The sequence below is a fragment of the Aquarana catesbeiana genome, linkage group LG03, assembly GCF_042186555.1.
Source record: "Aquarana catesbeiana isolate 2022-GZ linkage group LG03, ASM4218655v1, whole genome shotgun sequence".
Taxonomy (NCBI): domain Eukaryota; kingdom Metazoa; phylum Chordata; class Amphibia; order Anura; family Ranidae; genus Aquarana; species Aquarana catesbeiana.
Genome location: NC_133326.1, coordinates 505,666,184 through 505,688,496, shown reverse-complemented (window position 1 = coordinate 505,688,496; position 22,313 = coordinate 505,666,184). Strand labels below are relative to the sequence as shown.

At 41.3% G+C, this 22,313-nt stretch overlaps 1 long non-coding RNA gene across 1 annotated transcript in view; it reads left to right on the top strand.

Moving 5' to 3' along the window:
* LOC141134610 (uncharacterized) overlaps positions 1-20,332 on the top strand; it is a 52,300-nt gene extending 31,968 nt beyond the window's left edge. The window contains exon 4 of the long non-coding RNA XR_012243234.1: positions 20,082-20,332. This is a non-coding gene — a long non-coding RNA (uncharacterized lncRNA). The remainder of the gene's footprint in view (positions 1-20,081) is intronic.
* Positions 20,333-22,313: the final 1,981 nt, after the last annotated feature.

The window sequence follows — 22,313 nt, the reverse complement described above, 5'->3', positions numbered from 1 at the left end:
TAACACCCACGCACGCAGCGTACACCTCCCTTAGTGGTATAGTATCTGAACGGATCAATATCTGATCCGATCAGATCTATACTAGCGTCCCCAGCAGTTTAGGGTTCCCAAACACGCAGTGTTAGCGGGATCAGCCCAGATACCTGCTAGCACCTGCGTTTTGCCCCTCCGCCCGGCCCAGCCCACCCAAGTGCAGTATCGATCGATCACTGTCACTTACAAAACACTAAACGCATAACTGCAGCGTTCGCAGAGTCAGGCCTGATCCCTGCGATCGCTAACAGTTTTTTTGGTAGCGTTTTGGTGAACTGGCAAGCACCAGCCCCAGGCAGCGTCAGGTTAGCGCCAGTACCGCTAACACCCACGCACGCACCGTACACCTCCCTTAGTGGTATAGTATCTGATCGGATCAATATCTGATCTGATCAGATCTATACTAGCGTCCCCAGCAGTTTAGGGTTCCCACAAACGCAGTGTTAGCGGGATCAGCCCAGATACCTGCTAGCACCTGCGTTTTGCCCCTCCGCCCGGCCCAGCCCAGCCCACCCAAGTGCAGTATCGATCGATCACTGACACTTACAAAACACTAAACGCATAACTGCAGCGTTCGCAGAGTCAGGCCTGATCCCAGCGATCACTAACAGTTTTTTTTGTAGCGTTTTGGTGAACTGGCAAGCACCAGCGGCCTAGTACACCCCGGTCGTAGTCAAACCAGCACTGCAGTAACACTTGGTGACGTGGCGAGTCCCATAAGTGCAGTTCAAGCTGGTGAGGTGGCAAGCACAAGTAGTGTCCCGCTGCCACCAAAAAGACAAACACAGGCCCGTCGTGCCCATAGTGCCCTTCCTGCTGCATTCGCCAATCCTAATTGGGAACCCACCGCTTCTGCAGCGCCCGTACTTCCCCCATTCACATCCCCAACCAAATGCAGTCGACTGCATGAGAGGCATTTTCTTTATGTCCTCCCGAGTACCCCTACCCAGCGAACCCCCCCCAAAAAAGATGTTGTGTCTGCAGCAAGCGCGGATATAGGCGTGACACCCGCTATTATTGTCCCTCCTGTCCTGACAATCCTGGTCTTTGCATTGGTGAATGTTTTGAACGCTACCATTCACTAGTTGAGTATTAGCGTAGGGTACAGCATTGCACAGACTAGGCACACTTTCACAGGGTCTCCCAAGATGCCATCGCATTTTGAGAGACCCGAACCTGGAACCGGTTACAGTTATAAAAGTTAGTTACAAAAAAAAGTGTAAAAAAAAAAAAAAAACACATACAAAAATATAAAATAAAAAAAAAATAGTTGTCGTTTTATTGTTCTCACTCTCTCTATTCACTCTCTATTGTTCTGCTCTTTTTTACTGTATTCTATTCTGCAATGTTTTATTGTTGTTATGTTTTATCATGTTTGCTTTTCAGATATGCAATTTTTTATACCTTACCGTTTACTGTGCTTTATTGTTAACCATTTTTTTGTCTTCAGGTACGCCATTCACGACTTTGAGTGGTTATACCAGAATGATGCCTGCAGGTTTAGGTATCATCTTGGTATCATTCTTTACAGCCAGCGATCGGCTTTCATGTAAAAGCAATCCTAGCAGCTAATTAGCCTCTAGACTGCTTTTACAAGCAGTAGGAGGGAATGCCCCCCCCCCCAATGTCGTCCGTGTTTTTCTCTGGCTCTCCTGTCTCAACAGGGAACCTGAGAATGCAGCCGATGATTTAGCCAGCTGACCATAGAGCTGATCAGAGACCAGAGTGGCTCCAAACATCTCTATGGCCTAAGAAACCGGAAGCTACGAGCATTTTATGACTTAGATTTCGCCAGATGTAAACAGCGCCATTGGGAGATTGGGAAAGCATTTTATCACACCGATCTTGGTGTGGTCAGATGCTTTGAGGGCAGAGGAGAAATCTAGGGTCTAATAGACCCCAATTTTTGCAAAAAAGAGTACCTGTCACTACCTATTGCTATGATAGGGGATATTTACATTCCCTGAGATAACAATAAAAATGATTTAAAAAAAAAAAAAATGAAAGGAACAGTTTAAAAATAAGATAAAAAAATAATAATAATAAAGAAAAAAAAAAAAAAAAAAAAAAAAAAAAAAAAGCACCCCTGTCCCCCCTGCTCTCGCGCTAAGGCGAACGCAAGCGTCGGTCTGGCGTCAAATGTAAACAGCAATTGCACCATGCATGTGAGGTATCACCGCGAACGTCAGATCGAGGGCAGTAATTTTAGCAGTAGACCTCCTCTGTAAATCTAAAGTGGTAACCTGTAAAGGCTTTTAAAGGCTTTTAAAAATGTATTTAGTTTGTCGCCACTGCACGTTTGTGCGCAATTTTAAAGCATGTCATGTTTGGTATCCATGTATTCGGCCTAAGATCATCTTTTTTATTTCATCAAACATTTGGGCAATATAGTGTGTTTTAGTGCATTAAAATTTAAAAAAGTGTGTTTTTTCCCCAAAAAATGCGTTTGAAAAATCGCTGCGCAAATACTGTGTGAAAAAAAAAAATGAAACACCCACCATTTTAATCTGTAGGGCATTTGCTTTAAAAAAATATATAATGTTTGGGGGTTCAAAGTAATTTTCTTGCAAAAAAAAATTATTTTTTTATGTAATCAAAAAGTGTCAGAAAGGGCTTTGTCTTCAAGTGGTTAGAAGAGTGGGTGATGTGTGACATAAGCTTCTAGATGTTGTGCATAAAATGCCAGGACAGTTCAAAACCCCCCAAATGACCCCATTTTGGAAAGTAGACACCCCAAGCTATTTGCTGAGAGGCATGTCGAGTCCATGGAGTATTTTATATTGTGACACAAGTTGCAGGAAAGAGACAACTTTTTATTTTTTTTATTTTTTTTTGCGCAAAGTTGTCACTAAATGATATATTGCTCAAACATGCCATGGGAATATGTAAAATTACACCCCAAAATACATTCTGTTGCTTCTCCTGAGTACGGGGATACCACATGTGTGAGACTTTTTGGGAGCCTAGCCGCGTACGGGACCCTGAAAACCAAGCACTGCCTTCAGGCTTTCTAAGGCCGTAAATTTTTGATTTCACTCTTCACTGCCTATCACAGTTTCGGAGGCCATGGAATGCCCAGGTGGCAAAAAACCCCCCCAAATGACCCCATTTTGGAAAGTAGACACCCCAAGCTATTTGCTGAGAGGTATAGTGAGTATTTTGCAGACCTCACTTTTTGTCACAAAGTTTTGAAAATTGAAAAAAGAAAAAAAAAAATTTTTTTCTCGTCTTTCTTTATTTTCAAAAACAAATGAGAGCTGCAAAATACTCACCATGCCTCTCAGCAAATAGCTTGGGGTGTCTACTTTCCAAAATGGGGTCATTTGGGGGGGGTTTGTGCCACCTGGGCATTCCATGGCCTCCAAAACTGTGATAGGTAGTGAGGAGTAAAATCAAAAATTTACGCCCTTAGAAATCCTGAAGGCGGTGATTGGTTTTCCGGGTCCCGTACGCGGCTAGGCTCCCAAAAAGTCCCACACATGTGGTATCCCCGTACTCAGGAGAAGCAGCTAAATGTATTTTGGGGTGCAATTCCACATATGCCCATGGCCTGTGTGAGCAATATATCATTTAGTGACAACTTTGTGCAAAAAAAAAAAAAAAAAAAAATTTGTCACTTTCCCGCAACTTGTGTCAAAAAACACTGTGCAGAGGACGCACTACATTAACTGTAAATACTGTAGCCAATAGGACTAATAGAATCAGAAGAACACCAGCAATTTTCTTCAGGTAGCTGTAAATACTGTAAAAACACCTGCCTGCCTGTCAGTAGGAAGAAAATAACATCTAGCTAAACTGAATACAGTATATATATATATATATATATATATATATATATATATATATATATATATATATATACACACACACACACACATATATATATATATATATATATATATATATATATATATATATATATACAACACCTAGAATGTATATATATATATATATATATATATATATATATATATACACACAATACACTGTAAGTGCAGCTAACTGACTCGCCTGCCTACTCTATCTAACTTAAATCAAATGACACTGTCTCTCTGTCTATCTCTCTCTCTCTCAACGCCGGAACATACTACACAGGGCCGCCGTGCAGGCGGCCTTATATAGTGTGGGGCGTGTACAAAACCCCCTGAGCCAATTACGGCTCTCTATACAGTGGCGCTGTGATTGGCCAAGCATGCAGGTCATAGTGCATGCTTGGCCAATCATCAGCCAGCAATGCACTGCGATGCCGCAGTGAATTATGGGCCGTGACGCACCACCTGAATTTGGCGCGAACAGCCCATATCGTTTGTAATTCGACGAACGGGCGAACATACGATGTTCGAGTCGAACATGGGTTCAACTCGAACGCGAAGCTCATCCCTAATGATAACATAGCATATAACATGCAATAGTGCCAACACCAAAAGAAACTCTATTTAAAACATTGGTTATATGATTAACCCTAAATGTCCAAGGGATAATAAAATCCTATCTGTGAAAAACAGCACCATAAAAAACTCAGAAAATAACAATGTGAACTTAAATGTCAACCAAAATAAAAATCAGCAGTTCATCAAAAAATGATATGTGTGTTAGCAAAAATAGCCATAATGGTCCCACATAAGTGATGTGCAAAATTGCTGTACAAGTTGCCAAGGACTCCAAAGTGACCGCAGTGCTCAGCAGATCAGGTGACTCTTGTGCTTCCCTTAAGGGTCCCCACTCACCAGCTCCTATTACCCCTACAGGGGTAAATGGCATATATAGATAACCGAGGGTTAGATGTCAATGGGTAGGTCCTCCTGCAGATTCACCGATAGCCTAGCGTGGTATCCCTTAATGGCTCATCCGGTCAATCCTCCAGATCAGGATATCCAAACTAATCTCCTATTCAGGAATTTCCAATCACAGTTTCCAGCAAGTGTTCAGTGAAATCCCAGGGATAAATCCTCATAAAGAAGAGATAGGGCTCCCATAGTGTAGTATAAGGATTATTTATTAAAAAGTCAGATTAAAAACCAAACAACGAACTTCCCAGCAAGTGGGTAAATCCTAAAAACTACTACGAACTAGGTCAGTTCAGTGTGTACAGGGAAAGGTTCACAGCGTGCGCTCCAACTGCGTTCCAAGCTCCCCGCTATCGTACCGGAAATAGCGTGAGTGCGTAGCTCCGCCTTACTCATTTCCTCATTGACGTTCTCAAAGGCAGCGCCATCTTACTACACCTTATGACCTATAAGGCGAGCGGCCGTGCGGGTTCCTGCCCCTCAAGAAATGTTTTTATTAGCAACCTCCGTTGCCATAGAGGACGGGTTCCCCCATGTAAACCTTAAAATAAGAGTAGCAATATCGCACACATACTGGCGGCATATGCCCAATATTAACTACTACAAACCACTGCATCTCTGCTTGCCCCTACAATCATAATGACAGACATGAATTATAAAGCGACATTGACTAAATATCTGGCATACAGTCAAGGTAAAAAACACATGATATAATTAACCTTAATAACGGGTAATCTCCATAATTTAATAGGAGCCATCCCTATCCTAAATGTAATGAATTGCCCAGTTATTTGAATGCTGTCCCAAGTGGTCAGCCAGGTATTACAGTCCTTGACTGAAAAAAATTAATAACCGAGCAAACCCAGTTATTACCTAGTAAACCATACACCTGTTAAAAAATGGATAATGCTAGACACAAAATTGCCACTAGCAATACATGACAGTGTCAAAGCCCTAGAGCAACGAGATAAAAAATAAATAATAAATAAAAATAAAATATATCCCAGAGCTTCATAACAAGGGGAACTATAATATGTGTCACAACAGAACTATTTATTAGCTAAACATATTAGATCTAATATGTTAGTTTAGATCTATCTATTTTCCCTCTAGTGTTCCTTATTATAGGGCACAGTTTATGTAACCCTTCATGGGTATCATTTATCTGTAGTATTGTTTCGATAGTTATTTTTTATCTACTGGGTTTCACCTCAGGGATCATCATACATGCTCCATTTACTGGCTATGCTTGTGTGACACTTTGTGTTCACAATGCCTGACCTATATGGGTGGCTTAGATCTAATATGCTTAGCTAATAAATAGTTCCGTTGTGACACATATTATAGTTCCCCTTGTTATGGAGCTCTGGGATATATTTTATTTTTATTTATTATTTATTTTTTATTTGGTTGCTCTAGAGCTTTGACACTGTCATGTATTGCTAGTGGCAATTTTGTGCCTAGCATTATCCATTTTTTAACAGGTGTATGGTTTACTAGGTAATATCTGGGTTTGCTTGGTTATTCATTTTTTCTGTTGAGGGCTGTAATACCTGGCTGACCACTTGAGACAACATTCAAATAACTGGGCAATTCATTACATTTAGGATAGGGATGGCTCCTATTAAATTATGGGGATTACCCGTTATTAAGGTTAATTATATCATGTGTTTTTTACCTTGACTGTATGCCAGATATTTAGTCAATGACACTTTATAAAATTCATGTCTGTCACTATGATTGTAGGAGTGTGCGGAGATGCAGTGGTTTATAGCAGTTAATATTGGGAATATGCCGCCAGTATGTGTGCGATATTGCTACTTTTATTTTAAGGTTTACATGGGGGGAACCCGCACTCTATGGCAGCGGAGGTTGCTAATAAAAACATTTCTTGAGGGGGAGGAACCCGCACGGCCGCTTGCCTTATAAGTCGTGAGGTGTAGTAAGATGGCGCTGCCTTTGAGAAGGTCAATGACGAAACGCGTAAGGTGGAGCTATGCACTATTTCCGGTATGGTAGCAGGGAGCTTGGAACGCATTTGGAGCGCAGGCTGCGAACCGGACCCTGCACACACTGAATCGACCTAGTTCGTAGTAGTTTTTAGGATTTACCCACTTGTTGGGAAGTTCGTTGTTTGGTTTTTAATCCAAATTTTTAATAAATAATCCGTATACTACACTATGGGAGCCCTATCTCTTCTTTATGAGGGATTTATCCCTGGGATTTCACTGAACACTTGCTGGAAACTGATGGGAAATTCCTGAATAAGAGATTGGTTTGGATATCCTGATCTGGAGGATTGACCAGATGAGCCATTAAGGGATACCACGCTAGGCTATCGGTGAATCTGCAGGAGGATCTACCAAGGGACATCTAACCCCCGGGCACTGTGGTCACTTTGGAGTCCTTGGCAACTTGTACAGCAATTTTGCACATCACTTATGATGAACATCACTTTTGATGAACTGCTGGTTTTTATACTTTATGCATATATATATATATATATATATATATATATATATATATATATATATATATATATATATAAAATGTATAATATTTTTGGTTGATATTTAAGTTCACATTGTTATTTTCTGAGTTTTTTATGGTGCTGTTTTTCACAGATGGGATTTTATTATCCCTTGGACATTTCGGGTTAATCATATATCCAATGTTTTAAGTAGAGTTTCTTTTGGTGTGGGCACTATTGCACTTTATACGCTATGTTATCATATGTGATTCTAACTACAATTAATATCACTTGTAGGGCACATTAATTTTTTGGTGGTACACCACTGTTGAATGTATAGAGAGTGGTTAAATTATTATCCCTCTCTAATATAGGGTAGCACCACTCACCCCATTTCTTTTTATTAGGATTAAATTGACATGAGCAGGAGCCAATGACTCCTGCTGTCCTCAGCCTGTGAGACCAGGAAGATGGGAGAGAAGACTTGCAGCCGGGCACAACGCTGGATCACTAAGGGTTTAGGTAAGAGTTAAGGAGGGGGAGTAGCAGGCAGTGCAATTTTTTTACCCTAAGGTAGAGAATGCATTAAGATAAAAAGCCTTAATGTTTACAACCACTTTAAGATATCCCCTTAATAACAAAGGTCCAAACAAAGCTTAACACCCCAAACCTAGTTTTGTAAGTTTGGTATGAGTTGATAAAACTATACATATGTTTGCACCTGTGGTGTTATGTATCCTGGTAAATTATACCTTGTTTTTTTTTCTGGGTAAAATTGGGCCTTTATTACCATATAACCATTTTTTAAAATGATCATTAAAGGTATCTCATCGAAATAGTAAAAATGTTATTGTTTTGAAATATAACTGTATATTTATTGCCATTAATATAATCCACCACCAAACCCCCCCCCCCCCAAATAAATATTTCTACTCAGGCAATTGCAATGGCAATTGCAGCGATACCACATATGTGTATGTTATTTGTTGTTTGTACCTGTAGTAGGGAACACTTTTTCTAAAGCCGGTCATGGTTCTGCAGGGACTGGCTGAGATTCAAATCATCTATTGGCAGGCTGATTGTACCCACGTTGATCAATTGATCAGATTTTTCATGCGATTATTGCTAGTGGCTATAGCAGCTAGCAACAATCACTGTGTGTCCTTCCGGCAGGAACAGCTCTGCATGCCCCCCACCGGGAGAACACAATGGCTCCAACAGGGGGGATTCCCCCATCAACATTGACTGTGTGAATGAGGGAGATAAGGGATTTTCTTTCCTTCCACCCGTGGTTGCAGGAAAGAAAATCGCACCACCTATGGCAGGCTTAAGACACACTGATCCTGACTTTTGACCATGACTTGACCCTAGCCCTGATACTGACCTAGATCAAACTCTGATCTAACCATTATATCTTTAATTTATTTTGTTTGTTTATTCTTTACTCAGACATGTGTATTTTTTCTCCATTCAAGATGAGAAAGACTACCGGGGTGGGCTGTACAGTTTCTGATCACTATGATAGCCAATCGCAGGCTATTACAGTGATCATGTGATGGAGAGACTGTTCTTCGGACTCCAAATTGCTAGTACAGGATCTGGAGCTGCCCGTGACAGCTTGTTTTCTGTGCTTGGAGCACGCCATGCAACACACTCCCAGCACAAACACAGGTACAGTATGCATTTATATAAACATGTTATACTTACCTGCTCTGTGTAGTGGATTTGCACAGACCAGCCTAGATCCTCCTCTTCTCGGGTCCCTCTTTGGTTCTCCTGGCCCCTCCCTCCTGCCAAGTGCCCCCACAGCAAGCAGCTTGATATGGGGGCACCCGAACCGAGTTACAGCTCCCTGTGTCCATTCAGACACAGTTGTGACCCGACCCCGACCCTTCTCTCTCCTGATTGGCTGACTGACTTTGACAGCAGCGGGAGCCAATATTGTCACTGCCATGTCTCAGCCAATCAGGACTGAGAGTCTCAGATGGCCACTCGTGGACATCGCTGGACAGAGATAAGGCTGAGGTAAGTATTAGGGGACTGAGGGGGGCTGCTGCACACAGAAGGCTTTTTATCTTAATTCATAACTTTACAACTCCTTTAAGATTCTGACTTTACAACTCCTTTAAGCTCTGTAAAAAGTTTTGTTTGTTAGGATTAGCCTAATAAATAATACATCTTGAACGCTATCTACTGGCTATAAAAATAAATATAAAATATTTATTAACTATACTTTATACTAACCTTACTAAAATAAAAATTAATGAAAAAAATATTTTTTTAGTCATGAACAAAATAAATAAAGAAGACATTAAAGAAGATAGAATGCATTAAAAAAGACTAAAAATTAAAGTGTCATATACAAGAGTTATTGTGAACACAAAACCACATCATAAACCACCACATCAGAATAATACATATAAAATATATAGTATAAATGACTCCGTCCATAATAAAACTACAGTCACTGTGATCTTTGGTAAAAAAATGCTTCTTACTTTACCTCATCAATACACATATCTGCTTTTCAGATGCCTAGACCCCACTGTATACGAGTTCTATATGCGTTGTTTGAAATAGTGTAAACCACCAGCAAGGCAATAAAGCACCCAAGGAAAGACAAGAAACTCCATAATGTAGTACTAAATTTACTCTATTTACTATTCACACCAGATGCAGTTCCGTGTGCTTTTTTTCTGCACAAAATGCATCCACAGTGTTTTCCATGTATTCCAATAGCTCTAGTTCACACCATGCAGTCAGTTTCCGATCAGTTTCCAGGCAGTTTCTGCACCAGAAACTAACCGGAAACTGACTGCATGGTGTGAACTAGAGCCATTGGAGTACATGGAAAACACTGTGCATGCATTTTTAGTCCAGAAAAAAAGCGCACGGAACTGCATCTGGAGTGAACTGGCTCTAAAGTAGAGGTACTCACAAATAAGTGTAAATTAAAAGCACATCCGGCAAAAATGCTTCACTCCAGCTGGTGAGTGATCGTGATGATGATGTCACCATTGAAGCACCGCTCTACGTGTTTCGTCACAACTACTGTCAAGAGGCATTGCCTGGCCTGATTACATTTGAGAGCACATATGAGTGACATCTATATGACTGGTGGTTTACACCATGGTCCATATACAAAAACTTCAAAACTTCCCCCTGCTGTCCAAAGCACAGATCGGATGGTGAAGTTCAAACAAGCTCATCCAGGCTAGCTGAAACAGATCAGAAAACAGAAGGTGGAAACCCCACACACCAGAACCCAGCCACTATATAAAGAGATAAAGTTACGGATTCAGCCTGAACTCCTTCTGGCTATACTCATCTACATATTTTGACCCGCCTACAAGGCTTAATTATAGAGTTGTTTTTACCTTCTCTTTTCCGATCTGGTGGATTACACCATTTAAACAAGCAAATGTAAACTTCTTATACTGAGGGTCTAGACATCTAGTAAGAAGATCTGTGTATTGATGTGATGGAGGAAGACGCAAATTTTTATTCAAGATCAAAACAATTGCAGTTTTATTATGAACTTGAATCATTTATATTCAGAGAAATACCAAGAAACAAAATTGGGAGTTTTGAGGTGCAAAAAATCATATCAAATTGATATTACAAATTTCATAATTTTATTTAAACATACATGGTTAAAAAATGAATAAAGTTGAAAACCAGAACAGGAAAAGTCATGCGGTCACAATACAAAAGTTGGTTGTTTCATGTACATGTTTCGCCACTTCTGGAGCTTTTGTAGGACCTTTATACAATGTCACCCAAACATGATCAAGGTTCCAAAGGACCCTCGTTATTTCATGTGTACAATGTACTGTCTGTATCCTTGTATCAGTGAGTGCAGCAGCCTGTTTTTTACCTCGGTGCAGCTGCCTCTTTTCACATTTGATTGCTATACTTTATTTGAGTTATATACTCATGTTTGCTTTCTTTCACTGAGGAATTTTGTGACCCTTAGCGCAGATTTTTTTTTATGTTATATTGTTATGATGTCACTGCTACTTGGCAAGGTGATAACTGGGCTTGCAGAGGCATTTGGTGTTCACAAAGTGAATTTACATCCTTTGTGGCTATTAAGGAATATATGTAACTGAAAGTTTTGAGCCTGGAGCTTTAAATTGTCACCAGCACAGGAATTGAGCCCAAAATCTTCCAGTGGGGACACTTGTTTTGGTGATAGATGTTCAAGAGGGGATTTACCTCACTTTGAAAAAGATTTTCTCATACTTCTTGCTGTGTCTACAGGACAAGAAGTGAATGGAAATTTACCCATGGGTTACAGATGGCAAACATTTTGTAATGCATAATAAGTTTTTGTGCAAAGAGATAACTGGCTGCTCATTCATTTTGTTTACTTTAACTGTACATAGAATACACATAAAATATATTTTTACATCAAAGATTTCATGTAGTAATGTCAATTTTTACTCCAATAATGCTGCAAAGCATGTCTCAAGTCTGACCTCTAGCAGTTTTATTCCCAGGTATTTCTAAATCCATACTCAGTTAGAAATTGCTATTTTCTGATCCTATACCTACATAAGCATCAGCTGCAGTCTAGCATAGCTCAAGTATTCATCTCTATGTCCTCCAGATTTCACAGACATTTCTAGAGAGTATTAAAGAATATCAGAGGATTTAAAAGTTTAAGCAGCTCAAATTCTACCAGGTGCTCTTTTCTATTTCTGTAAATATTATTCCTTGTAAGGAATATTTTTCTTTGGTTACTTACAGTCTAGTACTTTGAAGATGTCTGCCTGCACATCCAAGACCATTTCTGCAACAGTGTACATGGACATAGGGAAGACAAATAGTGGGGGAGATTTACTAAAACTGGTGTACATAGAATCTGGTGCAGTTGTGTATAGTAATCAGCTTCTAGGTTTTATTGTCAATGCTTAAGACCCCTTTCACACTGGGTGCGTTGCAGGCACTACAGCGCTAAAAATAGCGCCTGCAAAGCACCCTGAAACAGCCGCTGCTGTCTCTCCAATGTGAAAGCCCCGAGGGCTTTCACACTGGAGTGGTGCGCTGGCAGGACGGTGAAAAAAGTCCTGCTAGCAGCAGCTTTGGAGCAGTGTATACACCGCTCCTTCACCGCTCATGCCCATTGAAATCAATGGGGCAGCACGGCTATACCGCTGGCATAGTGCTGCTGCAGCTGCGCTTTGCGGGCAGTTTTAACCCTTTTACAGCCATTAGCAGGGGTTAAAACCGCCCCGCTAGTGGGCGAATAGCACCACTAAAATGACGGTAAAGTGGCGCTAAATATAGTGCCGCTTTACCGCCGACGCCGCCCCCACCCCAGTGTGAAAGGGGCCTTAGTGAACAAGTTGAAGTTAGAAGCTGATAGGGAAAAAGGAAAGACTGTGATATTTAGACTTTTAACCCCTGATTGTTTGTATATATATATATATATATATATATATATATATACACAGTATCTCACAAAAGTGAGTACACCCCTCACATTTTTGTAAACATTTTATTATATCTTTTCATGTGACAACACTGAAGAAATGACACTTTGTTACAATGTAAAGTAGTGAGTGAACAGCTTGTATAACAGTGTAAATTTCTTGTCCCCTCAAAATAACTCAACACATAGCCATTAATGTCTGAACCGCTGGCAATTAAAGTGAGTACACCCCTAAGTGAAAATGTCCAATTTGGCCCCAATTAGCCATTTTGCCTCCACGGTGTCAGTGTCATATCCCGAGGTTATCTTTGGGAAATAGACGTATGAGTGATGCCAGCATTGTTGCAGAGGTTGAAGGGGTTGGGGGTCAACCTGTCAGTGCATCAAATTGGTCTGCATGGTTGTCGTCCCAGAGCAAAGCTTCTTCTAAAGATGGAGCACAAGAAAGCCCGCAAACAGTTTACTGAAGACAAGCAGAATAAGGCCATGAATTATTGGAACCATGTCCTGTGGTCTGATGAAACCAAGGTAAACTTATTTGGTTCAGATGGTGTCAAGCATGTGTGGTGGCAACCAGGTGAGGAGTACAAAGACAAGTCTGTCTTGCCTACAGTCAAGCATGGTGATGGGAGTGTCATGGTCTGGGGCTGCATGAGTGCTGCCGGCACTGGGGAGCTACAGTTCAATGAGGGAACCATGAATGCCAACATGTACTGTCACATACTGAAGCGGAGCATGATCCCCTCCCTTTGGAGACTGGGCTGGCACACAGAGGCTGCAATGGCGGGCACACAGAGGCTGCAAAAGTGGGCACACAGAGGCAGCAATGGTGGGCACACAGAGGCTGCAATGGACGGCACACAGAGGCTGCAATTGTGGGCACACAGAGGCTGCAATGGTGGGCACACAGAGGCTGTAATTGTGGGCACACAGAGGATGCAATTGTGGGCACACGGAGGCTGCAATGGCTGGCACACAGAGGCTGCAATGGTAGGCACACAGAGGCTGCAATTGTGGGCACACAGAGGCTGCAATGGCTGGCACACAGAGGCTGCAATGATGGGCACACAGAGACTGCAATGGTGGGCACACAGAGGCTGCATTGGTGGGCATGGTGAGGCTGCATTGATGGGCACAGTGAGGCTGCATTGATGGGCACAGCAAGGCTGCATTGATGGGCACAGTCAGGCTGCAATTATGGGCACAGTGAGGCTGCAATCATGGGCACAGTGAGGTTGCAATCATGGGCACAGTGAGGCTGCATTGATGGACACCATAAAGCTGCATTTGATGGGCATCATAAAGCTGCATTTGATGGGCACAGTGAGGCTGTAATGATGGGCACAGTGTGGCTGAAATGATGGGCAGAGCCAGGCTGCATTGATGGGCAAAGTGAGGCTGCATTTGATGGGCACTGATGAGGCTGCATTGATCTCCTGTACCATGTTTGCAGTCTCTGGCCATCTCTTGTACTATGTCTGCAAGCCTCTGACTATCTTTAGTATGATGTCCTCAGTGTCTAACCATCTCCTGTACCATGCCCGCAGCCTCTGACACCTACTGTATCATGTCTCCAGCCTCTGACATCTGCTGTATCATGCTTGCAGCCTCTGACCATCTCTCGTATTATGTCCGCAACATCTGACCATCTCTTGTATCACGTCCACAACCTCTGAGCATCTCTTGTATCATGTCCTCAGTCTCTAGCCATCTCTTGTATCATGTCCACAGTCTCTACCTATCTCTTGTATCATGTCCTCATTCTCTAGCCATCTCTTGTATCATGTCCACGGTCTCTAGGCATCTCTTATGGCATGTCCTCAGTCTCTAACCATCTCTTGTACTATGTTCGCAACCTCTGACCATCTCTTATATCATGTCTGCAGTCTCTGAGGGGGAGTCTTGAGAGGAGTCAAGAGTAGGAGTGCCGCCAGGATGGGGGTCAAGGGAGAAGTAAAACATGTGGACTGTGGAGAGGAGACTATAGGATAAAACCAGAGTCACCAACCTGGAGCCGTATAACTGAGCCCTGCATGGTGTACCTGAGAGGAGGTCAGTGACAGCGCCACCAGGCAAGTCTGAAGTGGGAGTGAATACAATAATATAAGGGGAACTGATATAAAGGTTTCCCCCTTATATCAGTAACCCCCCCATTCTTTCTGTGGAAGGTGGTCTCTGGAAACCAGAGTACCCCCATGTTCCTGGGGCGCAACTTGATGATGGACCAATTTTACCACTTTTAACTGGAATTTGCTTATATATATATATATATATATATATATGTTTATATATATATATATATATATATATATATATATATATATATATAGCCCTATGTGCTTTTATATCTGCCATATATATATACTATATTTATATATATATATATATATATATATATATATATATATATATATATATATATATATATATATATATAAAATACGCTCTTCAAATGCTTTAAAATGCATGGTTTTCCCTTTCACGAACAAGGAAATAAATAATGACATTATGATGGTTTTGATGTTGGGCTGGTATAATAAGGCTATGGGGCTGGTATGACATTTTTTCCAGGGCTGGTTTTTATTTCCAGTCTGGTCTTGGTGGTCGGCCAAGAAAACTTAATGAAGCAGATGAAAGACACATCATACTTATTTGTCTTCAACGTCGGAAGATGTCCAGCAGTGCCATCGGCACAGAACTGGTGGAAACTGGTGGGAGCCAATTATACCCATCTACTGTCTAGAGAAGTCTGGTCAGAAGTGGTCTTCATGGAAGAATTGCGGCCAAAAAGCCATACCTCTGATGTGGAAACAAGGCTAAGTGACTCAACTATACATGAAAACATAGGAACTGGAGTGCAGAAAAATGGCAGCAGGTGCTCTGGACTAATGAGTCAAAATTTGAAAAAATTCGACTGTAGTAGGAGGCAGTTTATTCGCTGGACTGGAGAGTGTCTGCACAGAAAGAGACAGAAAGAGACAGAAAGATCTGAGGCAGCTTACATCCACAGAAGATCTGTGGTTAGGCCTCCAATATGTTTGGATGAACATACCTGCTGAATTCCTTCAAAAACTGTGTGCAAGTCTACCTCCAAGAATTTATGCTGTTTTAAAGGCAAAGGGTGGTCACACCAAATATTGATTTGATTTGCATTTCTCTTCTGTTCATTTACTTTTTATTTTGTTAATTGATAAAAATAAACTATTAACATTTCTATTTCTGAAAACATTCTTAAACTACAGCATTATTTCACACCTGCGGAAAACTTTTGCATATTACTGTACATTACTAAAAGTATATGTGAATACTTACCTTGTAAAACAACCCATTCCATGTAAAATAGAAATGCAAGGCAAACATTTGTGTATGTGTATAAAAAAAAAACATTATAAATATCTTTTTCTATAAGTGATCTCATAACCTCTGTTCTCATTTACATACGGGGCATGGATAGGTGGGGCGTGTCAATAGGAGGCAGAGAAACAGCAGTACACTGGTCTTCTCAGTGAAGAACTGTGCAAGGGAGCATGTCAGCACAAGTATTGGCCATTGGGGGACAAACAGATTGTGCTCCCAGCACAGCCAGAAAACTGACCTCACTAGGATAGATGTGCTACCATGTCTAGCGTGGTCAATTTGAGATTGGAAATCAGGGGGACTGGCAGATCACCAGGAATTTCCTGCAAAGGAAGCAATGCAAAGAGAATAAGGACACTTTTTAACACAACAACATTGTGCAACATATATAAAGATTGAACAAGTCAAAAAATTGGTGGACTATGTGGGCACATAATGAGAGGGCGAATCAATAAAAAGGTATACATTTTATTACAGCATAATTAAAAAACTTATAAACAACATATAAACAACACCCTGTATAGACACAGTTACCAGTTACCCAATAATGCAGTTACAGAGGGCTGGATCTAGGGTACAAAAATTGATTTGATAATGTATCAAAGTGAGAGAAGAATTTCTGATCCAGCAATGCCTCCAAAAACTTGCTCGTCGATGCATTATGTGCCCACAAAGTCCACCAATTTTTTGACTTGTTCACTTATATATATATATATATATATATATATATATATATTGGATGTTGGTATGGTGAGGGTCTTCTTCCCTTCCATTATATCCAAAAATAATAATGCGCTAACCCAAAGTGTAAAAAGCAGCCAACACAACAATCAGACAAATTGTGAATAAATAACGTAAATAAAGTGTGGCGCTAAAAGAATATTGTTCATTATTGGGCAAGACCCACCAGAATGAGAATCTGGAGGTTAAATTTTGCACAATAAGGTGTTTAGTGAAACAGGACTTCTCCTGTATATAGTCTTAACTGTTATAATAAGATATGTGTATCTGTGAGATGATCACTTCTATGATTACGTCTATGAGATGTCTATTTATATAAAAAAAAAAAATACATGCATTAAAATCAAATGTATACGGCTCAAAAAATGTGAACAAACAAATAATACGTTCATGGAAAGATCTATAAATCTCTTCCTATATTAAATATCTAATTACCCATAACAGGAAACATGGTAGTGCATAAACCCTAAGTTAATATGTGCGACTCAGAAACAGAAGAAAATAGAAAGACATTTGTGCTAATAATGTTGCCACCACAATTTAAGATTAAAAATATGTTCAAAGGTAAAATAAAAGTCCATAGAGAGTTTATACGACATATATCTAAAGACTTGGCTAAATATGACTTCTACTGGAATTAATTGTGTGGGACCCCTGAATCCAGGAATGGCTTCTGTATGGTATGATGATCAGACTTGTAATGTAGATAGGGACAGGTAAAAATACCCTTACCGGCAGTGGTGGACTCACCAGCCAGCGGCTTGGGAGTCAACCGGGCTTACTGTAGAGCAGGAAATGATGAATGCAGCACTGTGTCCACAGCAGACGGGAAGAATGAACGGTGGAAGCACTCACCAAACGACCTCCTCCAATCTCACTGGCTCCCGAACTCTATGGTGTAGGATTAAACCGCTCATCAATAATCAATCTCCATGAAGTGGATGTAGGCCGTCAAATGGAAGGATTAAAGAGAAGACTTCCCCATAGTGTGAATCAGTTTTCCAAAGCTTTAATAAAAAGTTTTGAAATAAAAAGCACTCTGGCTCATAAAGACAGGAATGGAGACCAGGTACAAGGTAAGTATAAAATAAGCGCTTAATTCGATTGTGGCAAGACAGGCATAACAAACCCGACGCGTTTCGTCCACGAGGACTTCAACTGGGGTATATTCCCTTCCATTATTGTGCAACAGATACATATCAGGAGTGTGAAATGTTGTGTTGAGGTAACATACACTTTAACTTAGTTGTAATGAAGTATGTCCCATGATATGCAGGTTGCTGGAATTTAAATAAATCTTCACTGAAGGTATGGCCCAACCTCTTTCTGCTGCTGAACCTTTGGTGCTGTGGGGGTTAACAGCTTTGGGTCTCTCATCTTAACTGCAGTACAGATGATCCGAAGGGGTCACATCCCTTCTGCACCCTCCTCTGTTGAGAAAAGTTCTTTCACTGATTACAATGCCTGTAACAAGATCTGTGAATGGAGGAGTGAATCCTGTGATTGTTTAGACTCTCCCCCATTCACAGATTGCTAGTGAAGACCCAGAGATCCAAAGTTGTTAACCTCCACTGCAAGGGAAGTTCAGCAGCAGGAAGAGGACAAGACAGCCCTGCAGATGCAAATTGAGGGACATTATTCATTAAAGGTACTAAAAAGTATAAGTGCTAAAACTGTAGAGAAGAAAAGATATTTAACTAAAGTCAGCTTTAAAGTTATTGGCAGGGTCTCTTGATATTCTATTGTAGAGTGATAGAGAGACATTTATGATCTTTTTATTTTCTGGGGTGAAAATGTGAATTTTTTTATATACTTAGAATCCTAAAAAATTGTCAACCAAGTGAAAATTTCCCTCTAATTTAGATGATGACAGTTTTTGCACAGTTGCAGAATTACAGAATGCGGTAACAAGTTGGTGAGCGGGTTTAAAATGTTGTTCCCAAATGCCGTTGAAGAGATTATTATTTTGTATCATCACTTATTTATAACTAATATACATTTGCCAGAGCAGCACAACCGTCTGTGAGAGATAATTAGATAATATATAATAGCAAGTTCCCAGTAAAAGGTACAGAGGATCTCATCAATGTATCATGCAGCTCAGAAATAATAATACTGTATGGTAGAGAAAGAACATTTGCATAAATTAAGATAAAATACTAGGGGAGTGCATTGCATGTGATACTGTAGGAGAAAGGAAACATTATCTTTAAAATAAGCAGAGCCACAGGCATTGCAGCCAGACAGGTTTGGTGCAGATCCAAAGGAAATAAGTGACACAGGTTCAGTTAAAGGGGACTTGTCATCTCAGTGTGCAATCTAATACTTTCTTCAAAGTCCATGCATTCCCTTTTCTCATACGCAACTTTTTTCTGTGCCCCATGGGAGATCCATATGATCTGCACTATACATACTTAGAGATTTATGTTCACCTTAAAGAGACCCTGTCACCATGCCATTTATTAAAGTAATGTATGATTTTTACCTCCCTAATGTAGACATGTAAAAGTCCTGAAACTGCTATTGGGTGCTGCCATCTTGGATGTGATATTGGCAGCCCCAGCAGACTCAATTGAAACTACATAGTAGTCTCTTTCACTCCTCCCCTGGTAGCTACATAAAAGGTTATGTAGAGAGTAGCTAGGTCAGCCCAGAGAGTAATTAGATACTCCTTGAAGAGAAGATGGCTATATTTTAGCAAGAAGGGAGGGACTGTGCCAGGGAATTAATTCATCCTCAGGTATTCATCTATATTTAGGGAGGTGATGGAAGGGGTGAAAGGATAGGGACAGTACACATAGTAATTAGACACTCCTGAAAGAGGAGGGACTATGATGTGCAAGGAGGAAGGAGGCTGTACTGGGGAATTGACACTTTCTTAAGGGTCAATTCCCTAGCGAGCTCAGAGGCACGTTGCATTCCACGGCACGGCCATATAACAAGGGGGACAAGGGGCATCCCTGACGTGTGCCTCTAGAGAGGGGGAACAGATCGGAGACCCTGCCATTGAACAAGATCCTGGCTACTGGAGCTTGATATAAGAGCTGGAGCCCTTTGCTGTAATTTGGATCAAAAATACGCAGGTATTCCCATAAATAGATCCACAAGTCAAATGCCTTGGTCATGTGCATTCAATAAAAATTGTTTATGAAAAGGAAAAACATTGCAAATAAGCATTAAAAAAATTATAGGAACATTAGGGTCTCCTTCTGAAAATTCTAGTTGCCTGACTTTCCCTTGCCTGAACACCTTTTAGGTACCTGGATCATGATGCAGCAAGAAAAGTCAAAACTCTGCAAACTTGTTTCAGATCAGTGGCTCAGAATATTGAAGTCGGAAGATGAGCAGGGCTGCCAAGAAGTAAGTACTTTCAGAAGGAGGCCCAAACATGCTAATTAACAGATACACTACAGTCAAAATTATAAATCAAACCAGGAGACATAGATTAAGTACAGCCTACCTGCACAGTTTGTATGTTTTTTTTTTATGCAGACATTGTTGTAATGTTTAAAGCTCCCCAGTACCTTTTGAGGATCTGAGAACCCCTGCTTGCGATGCAGGGCAGAAATTCCAAAACAAACCCACAGCCTAGAGCCTTATGTAAAAAAAATATCAGTACTAAACAGTTTCTCAGCCACAAATTAGATTTAACCCCACTTGGAAAGTTTAAAGGTAATTGGTGGTTCAAACAAGCAGAGAGGCATGCTTTAGGAAACACACTCCCAGTGAGGTGCTCCCTGGGTTTTTTTTTGTTTCTGTTATAAAATTTTGTAAATAAGTAAGTTTTCTCCTTCACTGATGGGCACTGATGAAGCAGCACTGATGAGGGAGCACTGATGATGAGGCACTGATATGCAGCACTGATCGGCACTGATAGGCGGCACAGATGGGTGGCACTGATGGGCAATAATGGGCAGCACTGATGGTCACTGATAGGCAGCACTGATGAGGAGGCACTGACAGGCATTACTGATGGCACTGATTGACATCCCTAATTGGCACTGATTTGCAGCCCTGATGGGCACTGATTGGCATCCCTGGTGAGCACAGGTTGGTATCCTTGGTGGGCATGGGTTGGCATCCCTGGTGGGCATCCTTGATGGGTCTGCACTGGTAATCGATGCATTGATTATCAGCGCAGACCCCCCTGTCAGGAGATATAAAAAAGGAAAAGAAAGGCGCCTCTAAGTGCAGTATGCAAAATGTAAGTGCACAAAGGGTTAAAAGGACTTACAAGATTGTTGAAAAAACATGATAAAATCAGGAGTCCTCATCTGTGGCATGTGTCCATCCTCAGCATGGTGGTAGAGAGCAGTGTAGAGCCATCCAGCAGCTGTAAAGTGTTCTCATGCGTGCTGAAAAGAGGAGGCAGCAGGGAAGCCTGTATTCACTGCTGGACACACAAGGCTGATGGTGTCAGTGTAGAGAAGGGGGCAGTAACGCATTTTGGATCAGGTGGCATGAGGTCTGACGAAGGAGCCGCACATGCTCCGAAACGCGTCACCCCGCCCCTTCTCTACACTGACACCATCAGCCTTGCGTGTCATACCGTGAATGCAGGCTTCCCTGCTGCCTCCTCTTTCCAACATGCATGAGAATGCTATACAGCTGCTGGATGGCTCTACACTGCTCTCTACCACCATGCTGAGGATGGACACATGCCACAGATGAGGACTCCTGATTTTATCATGTTTTTTAACACTCAACAATCTTGTAAGTGCTTTTATCCCTTTGTGCACTTTATTAAATTTTGCATACTGCACTTAGAGGCGCCTTTCTTTTCCTTTTTTATATCTTCAGAGTTGCTTCTCCTCTAACCAAAGTGCTGCCAGAAGTGCCACCTCATCACTATCATCCCTCTGACCAGCTACCCACCTCCACCAGAGCGCCCTTATCTCCTCTCTGTTTTATACCCCCTGTCAGGAGAGCCACTGATCGGCTCTCCTCTACCTGCGCCTTGTCAGTGTGAATAGAGGAAAAGCCGATAAATGGCACTTCCTGCTTATGATGTGACCAGCTGTGATTGGAGACAGCTGATCACATGGTAAAGAGCCTATGTCATAGGCTGTTTACTGAGATAGGAGATGTAGTGTGTCAGAGACACACACCGCCATGCTGCGTTCCCCTCGGGGGCGTGCGCGAGCGGCTTATCTTCCTGAACATCATATGACGCCCAGTCAGGATAACTGATCCCCTGTCCAGCTGTCATTCTGCTATAGGCTGGGCAGGATGTGGTTAAAGGATAAACTATACTATAATATCCTCTAACCTCCAACTCCCCCCCCTTCCCTTCTCCCTCCCCATTCGTTCTTTACTCAATAGATATAGCTTCAGATAAGCAGGAAACACCATTCAAGAATTATGACCTATAGTCGGCACACTTGTCCTCTTCTGAGCTGATTATTCTGTTCAGTCCTGCTCCAGTAAAGCTTTGCAAAAGAAGAGGGTAGGGGGAAAGAGAGGTGCCAATCCGCCAGTAATGTAATAC